The sequence below is a fragment of the Brassica oleracea genome, chromosome C2 (genome assembly GCF_000695525.1).
Source record: "Brassica oleracea var. oleracea cultivar TO1000 chromosome C2, BOL, whole genome shotgun sequence".
Classification (NCBI taxonomy): Eukaryota; Viridiplantae; Streptophyta; class Magnoliopsida; order Brassicales; family Brassicaceae; genus Brassica; species Brassica oleracea.
In genome coordinates, this window is record NC_027749.1 from 18361890 (window position 1) to 18369546 (window position 7657).

The following is a 7657-nucleotide window of genomic DNA, read 5'->3' on the forward strand; positions in this document are numbered from 1 at the left end:
AACTGAAAATTCATATCCGCGCTGGCGTGCGGATCAGAATCTAGTATTACTTTAATTGTGGAAACTGGAAAAGCTAATTTGCTGTTGAGTCGCGATAAAGCCTCGTCTTTCTTTCCTTTCCCTTTCCACGAAAACGTAATGGAATAGGAAAATGAGGCATGTAAGATCTCGAAGCCGACACAATGCCATGTCTGAAAACACCGAAGCCCAAAACGGTAATGACAAAGTGACAAACTTTTCGTATTCTTTAGATATAAAAATAAAAATAAAAATCGATTCCTCTGTTTTTTTTGTGACGTTTGTCTTCGGCAGGTAAGTCCCTTGTTCAAGTGTACGTGTGTGTGTATTCTTCGCTTCGCTCGCCTCTCTTCCCCAAACCCGTGGTGGATTCGTTACCTTTTTGGTTTATCTAGATATTAATAAAGGTTCTTCCTTTATCTCTCTCTCTCTCTCCGCGTCGAGTTCGTGTTTTATCTATATGTTTCTCTCTCACGTCTCATGATCTTTTAATCGAAACCCATTAATAGATTCTCCACGCTTAACAAACCCAATCTCGTAAAAATTTGATAAAACCCCACCTGATCGTTTTACTCTGTTTTTTTCGAGTTCCAGGTTTCACCTGATTGATGGGATTCTCCTTCTCTTCAATCCGTTATGGTTACTCTTACATTACATTCCTCATCCTCGTCTCTTGTGTAATCTTCACCTTCTTCTCTACCCCTGTTGATTCAAGCCCAAAACAGACCATGATGGCTGCAGTGCCCTGAAGCACTTTCACGACTACCAATCAAAGTGCGCGTACCTGAAAACCATCGACCCTTGCGCGAGCCAAGGCTTCGTCGATTACCTCTCCTTACTCTACTGCAACTTCGAAAAGTTTCCACTTTTTGGGCCAATCCCTCCTCTTCCTCTGGCTCCTCGCTCTGTTCTACGTCTTGGGCCACACTGCCTCCGAGTATTTCTGCTCATCTCTCGAAGCTTCTCAACCTATCCCCAACCGTCGCCGGCGTGACGCTTCTCTCGCTCGGCAACGGCGCTCCTGATCTGTTCGCGAGTTTGGTCTCTTTCATGGGGGAAGATTCGAAGGGCACTTACGATGTTGGTCTCAACACTGTTGTGGTTGGGATTATAAGCATCGCGTTGCGTAGTAGAGGGGTTAGGATCGAGAGGTCTGCTTTTTATTAGAGACGTTTGCTTCTTCTGCGCGGCGATTGGCTCCTTGGGTTTTGATTTTGGTTTGTGGAAAGATTAACTTCTGGGGCGCTCTTGTGTTCTGTTCGTTGTACGCTGTTTATGTCGCCTTTGTGTATCTTTGGTGGAGAAGGTGGTGAGTTTGATATTGAGTCGGTTCATAAGCGTGGGAGTCTTAGTGAGACAATCTTGCAAAGAGAGGATCTTGATGATGGTGTTGTTGATGAAGAGCATTGTAGTAATGTCGCTGATGATGATGATCTACCTATCTACCTGCCAAGGAAATTGACAATTCCTGTTGTGAGTGAAGCCAAATGGTCTAAACCAACAGCTGTTGGTTCAGTCACATTTGCTCCGGTTCTGTTATCCTTACTATGGAACTGGAAGCGTAGTCCAACGAGTGTTGAGGCAGGAGTTGTGTATCTAACCGGGTGTTCGGTCGGTATAGTTCTCGGTCTCACTGCATTAGCCACGACGAAGACACCAAAGAAATGGTTACTACCATGGTTAGCAGGAGGGTTTATTATGAGCATGACATGGAGTTACATCTCAGCGCAAGAGCTAGTCGCGCTTCTAACTTCACTAGGTTACATTTTCGGGGTAAGCCCGTCGATCTTAGGCCTAACGGTCCTCGCGTGGGGGAACTCGATAGGAGATCTTATAACCAACGTGACGATGGCGTTAAACGATGGTGACGAAGGAGCTCAAGTGGCTGTATCTGGGTGTTACGCGGGTCCTATCTTTAATACGTTGTTTGCTCTTGGGATATCGCTTGTGGGATGCGCGTGGGAGGTTTATCCGTTGAGTATTGTGATAAAGACGGATCCTCGTTTGTTGGAGAGTCTTGGGTTTCTGGTGGTAGGACTGGTTTGGTCGTTCTTGGTTCTGTTTAGTAACAGGATGAGGCTTGGTGGTGTGATGGGGGTAGGGCTTTTGGTTATCTACTTGGCTTCATTGTCTATAAGGATTGTACAAACAGTTGGAGATTCTTACTAACATTTGATTTTCAACTCACAGTTTCATACGTATAATATAACAATGGATTTGTACAATGCAGTATGGATAGCTTATTATGTATAGCTCGAGTATGGGATATATTGTATGTATATAAATAGAGTTATGGAATTCAAATTGAGTAGCTAGAATTTTACTGCAAATTGACGGAAAGAGACGAGTGTTGTTGTCGATTCCACTAACTCCTTTTTTTTTTGTTCACACCAGTATTGAAGGTTGGACATATATTTTAGTTTGGTTTACATCTGTTAGGATCCGACGTTCGGTTCGTTTTTTTTCCTATCCATAAGCCAAACAGTTACACGCTATTCAAAAATTCAAGTCTAGTTTTAGATAATACTAGTAAGAAGATTTTAAGTGTTTCGAGTGAAGTTGTAATCCTTAATTCATATATCTAATATTCTTGGTGACGGCTGCGCTTGGTCAAAAGATTATGGCTGCATCTGCATTCTTCGTGTGTATTTTGTTTGAAGGTGAGTAAATGATAATTTAAGAGAAGTTGATATGTCACGATTTTAATAGATTTTGATTATGATAAAAATTATAGAATCTATTATATTAAAAGAGAAGTCACGACTTATCATTCATATGTGATATTTAAAAGAATGGACCTTCACTAGAAAGTCATTAATTTAAAATCATATCATTTAATTCTCAGTACTAACCGACAAACATTTGATCTCTTATACTAAATAATACTAGGGATCGTCAACCCCCGCTGCGCGGGGGTATGTATCTGTTGGTTTGCTTTTCATTATGCATGCAATTGGAACAAAATGTTTATGTTATTGGTTTCTTTGTATAATTTTGGACTACGGCCGATGTATTCATATACATAGTGTTATTGATTTTTTTTTCTTCCTTATTCAGGTCCATTAGTTACTCTTCTCCCATAATTTTTTTTAATGATGTGTACTGTGTGTGTTAATTTTCTTCAAGCATAATAGAGTGTCTACAGTCTTCTTTAAAGAATGATTTAGATTTTCATCTGACTTGACTTAACTTTTTACTGTGTACTTTTACAAAAAAAAAGTTTACTATGTGGCTCTTTTTGTACAATTTTTTGATTTCTTAGTCTACACAATCCTCTTTCTCAAGATCCCTTTTGAAGTTTCTGTTAGAACCATTTTGTTGTACGTTAAAGCTCAGTCAGTTTCAAGCGAGACTAAAAAAAAAATGTAGATTCAAAAATGTTGGAACCATTTCTACTCTTTATATAAGTAACACACATTCTTTTCTATTATTTAATTAAAAATTAAAATCCTAAATTAATAGTCAAGTATATTAAACCAGTACAGAGTAAATAATGGAGAATTATCAATCATAGTGGTAACTTATCGAATTATGGTCAACACAACTTTTTAACAGAGGGGATGTGGTTATTCTGTAGATGTTCTTCTCTTTGTAAGTTCATTTCATGATAGTTACCAGTTGAACGATGACTCTTCCTTTCCATGTTATTGCCATCTTTGGCTCACTCATTCACCTTTGACAGTAAATAAAGAGTCGATAATGCATCCAAATGAAGACATTTAAGAGGGAAAAAGTGCTCGACCACGCTTTTTCGCGTTTGAAGTCTCTTGCTTGCCATGGAATCAACAAAGCTGCAACCTGAGTACTGTCTGATATTCCTCTGTGGAAGCTCTGCATAAACAAAGAAACATGAATGATTGTGGTTGATGTTTCTAAGAATAGTAAATCCAACTCAACTTCTAATTACGACAGAGGCTAATGTCACACCCGTGTAGCTGTTGTGACTTGTAACGAAAATAATCCTAAACCAAAACGACATGTAAGACCTTAACTCTAGAAATTGCATTCTTACCTATTAAATGTGCTGAAAAGCTGTCTTAGCTCTTTCTGGTTGCCTCAACACTCAACAGCTACAACTTGCACATGTTACTTTGTTGGAAAATTATCTCAAACTTTCCGAACCGTGTCCCTTCGCGTGTTTCAGAAAACCTCAACTTGAAAGCATGCCCCACAATATTCCCTGAGATTGAAAAAAATGTGTCCCTGTACTTCATCAAATTCAATCAACTCGAAGTTTCAAAGAGACAATGTCACAAAACTATTATATACTTGTACATCTCTGTAGAGTCTAATTCTACAAAACCATAACAGCTTGAAACATTCTTTCCATTCTTTACATAATTTATTATCTGTTTAAAATGAATTAAAATAAAGGAATATTTAAGTAGACTCATGTTTAAGTGCACATCATTTATGTGACAGCAAACGGGGGAAAAACTTACCTTCTCACTCAGATTATTTCCATGCTTCACAACTCTCACAGTTGTATTGAATCACATTTGACTCAAATATAATGGACCGAGGAAATCAAACATACTAATTCAAAAGATGCATATGTAACGTTCTGAAATAAAAATTTGATTCAGAAATCAAATCTTTGAAGCCAATTTAATTACCAAATCATATATAATTACTTAAACAATAAATTACCAAACATATTTGAAGAACAAACCAGGGAGTTCTAAATTAAGGTTTGCTAGAGCTTGGAGATAGTCAAACTTCCGCAGCATGAATTTTTAGAGGTTGATGATGAGAGAATATGAATCCATGTATCACCGAATCCTGCAATTAAAGTTTGAAGATTTAGATCATCTGCTTTTTACAAAATTAAAGATCTAATAAAAGATGCTTCTCGTTACAATACCTCCTCATCGGAGGAAGACATTTTTGAGACTCTTTCTACGCTTGATAAAGAAAATAATCTGACTGTGGTTCTGAGGATCATCATACTCTCAACCCTCTCATATTTATACATTTGGCGTGAAGGAAGCAGAAAGGTCGACATCTTTACTGGGTTTAATGTGAAAAACAATTATTGTCGAATTAAAAGAAATACATTGAACGGCATGGAAGGTAAAGAGATGAGAGAAAAAACATGAAGAAGCGGAGATGGCTAGGTTGATTTGGGGAAGAAGATAAGGGCATCTCCATCCCAACTCCATTTTTTCCTCTAAAATGGAGTAAAAATGGATATGGAGTAAGGAATGCTCCAACCCAACTCCATATCTCACTCCATAATGAAATTTACTCCATAAATGGAGTAGTTTATTTTTTGTTTGTTCATCACTTCATAATGGAGTGGGAAATGGAGTAGGGTTGGAGCAATTTTACTCCATTTTCACTTTTACTCCATTTTGAAGGAAAAAATGGAGTTTTACATTGGAGATGCTCTAACAAAGAAGTCTTAATTCAGATAAGAACAAAACGCAGAGTTTCATTTATTTATCTAACCACACGCGAAAAAACACAATTCCGACCAATCTCCTAACCAATTCGACTTAACTAAACCGGACACAAAGTGGGCCCACAACTTTAAACAACTGCACACGTGGATAGTCTTAGAAGAGAGAAAAGAGTGGCATTATATATACTAGGTCCTTGTCCGCGCTACACGCGGATATTATTTTGATTTTTTTTTTTCATATTTTTGTACTATTATGTCAATTGTTTAGTTTTATTGAATTTTATGTTTTTACTGTAAATTTGGAATTAAAAATCTAATTTTCCCTTACTGTAAAGTAAGTTAGTTTTTTGAATCTTACCACAACACATTATACATGAAGAGAATATAGATGGTCTTTATATACTTATTTGGTGTAATATTGAAAATTTTGATGGTTTGATTAAATGGTTTTTTAGATTATATATTTTAGGATTGATTTTCGTGACTATATTCTATAATTGTCTAAAAAAATTGTTTGTCCCATATAGACATCCACGTAAATATGGACTTCTGATAAATTTGTTCATTAGGATATTTAGTTTCACTTTCAACTTTATTCTCTTTTTTTGGCACCCTCATGCTAGCTTGTGAGGCTAGCCAACTTGGTGCAAAAGGGTTTATAAAAGTTGATCGAGTGCGCGTGATCGGACACCTTTTGCTAGGTTATGGGTACGGAATTTGAAAGATCTAGGAATATAAGCAATAGAAAGTTCAGAAAATTCTTTGGATACAGCTTGTATTTCGTCGAGCTCCGAGTCCAACGCAGGCCAGTCTTCCTCCTTTTGAATGAGTTTAACCAGTTGTTCACAGTCGATTGAAAGATCATCTCTATATGTCCAAACTTCAGTATCACTTGCATTACCCATAGCAAACCTTCAGCTTCCGCTTGCAGTGGTGATTTGGTGTGTGTATATCAGCCCTTGCTCCAAACAGCATTGGGAAGTCACCATCCATTAACACAAAGCCAAGTCCAGATATGTCTTTTTCATTTATCCAGGATGTCTAGCAGGGGCATTTCTTTGCCAAGGAACAGTTGTTTCCGTTACCACAACTCCCATATCAATCTCCATAATCTCGTCTATACGTTGAGCTATCCTTAAATTTTATTCGCTAATGGGAAATACATAATTCCTACGACACTATTAATGATTGTTTTTTTGTAACACCGATACGGCAGACTTATGTTTGATTTAACAAAAATCTTAATTTAATTTTGTATTAAAGAATCAATTATATTTTATATTATCCATAATTTTAGTAAATTTGCTTATTTGTCATGTTTTTATTAGGTTTTAGTTAAATTATTGATTTATTATTTATTTTTAGCTAAGTTACTAATTTATTAATTTAAAAAATACCATTAATTAATCTTATATAAATATTATAAAATAAAATTTATTTTAGTAATATTAAATTTTTATTTAATATTAAAATTTAGTTAGTTTCTCTTATTTGTCATATTTTATTAGGTTTTAGACTTTTAGCTAGGTTATTGATTTATTATTAATTTCTAACTGATTCGCTAATGTGTTAATTAAAACAATACCCTTAATCAATTTTATATATAATTAAATTTTGTTTTAATCATATAAAATTTATATATTATATTAATATTAAATAATTGATTCTAAAATAATATAATAAAATGATCAAAAGTTTTAAAAATCAGATAATTCTTATATATATTTTGTTGCTATATGAAAACAATATTTTTATTATAAAAGTTAAATAGATACAAAAATTATAATGAAATATTATTCAAGAAAAAAAAATTTATATAAAGATATTTTCTAAACTATTTCTAAGATATGAGTGTTTTAAAAAAAAAATTACACAAATATGAGTATGTATTGTTGATGACAAAAAAAAAATTTACACAATAATAAGTGTATATTTTGATAAAATATTTGACATAAATATATACTTTGATGTTTGATTTAACTATCTGAAAACATATATAATAACTTATCATGCTGGTTTTAGATTAATAAGATATAAACTAATAATTATTGATAAGAAAATTATGCCCACATGCGCCGGCAAAACACCTAATTTTATATTATACTGCGTGATCTCTAATGTGAAAATATTTTTTATTTTCCTTAAAGTTATAGAATTACATTTATTTTTATTATAGTAATGCAAAATATTAATATTCAGAAATTTATAAGCAATCTATAGATTAGTGTATTATTT

The 7657-nt window shown here is 34.6% G+C and overlaps 1 long non-coding RNA gene and 1 pseudogene across 4 annotated transcripts; one reads left to right on the forward strand and one right to left on the reverse strand.

Annotated features, from left to right (window-relative positions):
- Positions 1-443: 443 nt before the first annotated feature.
- LOC106323023 lies at positions 444-2462 on the forward strand (annotated as a pseudogene).
- Positions 2463-3500: 1038 nt separating this feature from the next.
- Positions 3501-5152, reverse strand: LOC106326094. 4 transcript variants are annotated; one of them, XR_001267143.1, is made up of 4 exons: positions 4883-5152; positions 4691-4800; positions 4031-4582; positions 3501-3849 (listed from the first exon to the last, which is right to left on the reverse strand). It is a non-coding gene; the product is annotated as an uncharacterized LOC106326094 (long non-coding RNA). The 4 variants fall into 4 exon arrangements; XR_001267142.1 differs by having other exon boundaries at positions 4669-4800; XR_001267141.1 differs by having other exon boundaries at positions 4031-4198; positions 4461-4800.
- Positions 5153-7657: the final 2505 nt, after the last annotated feature.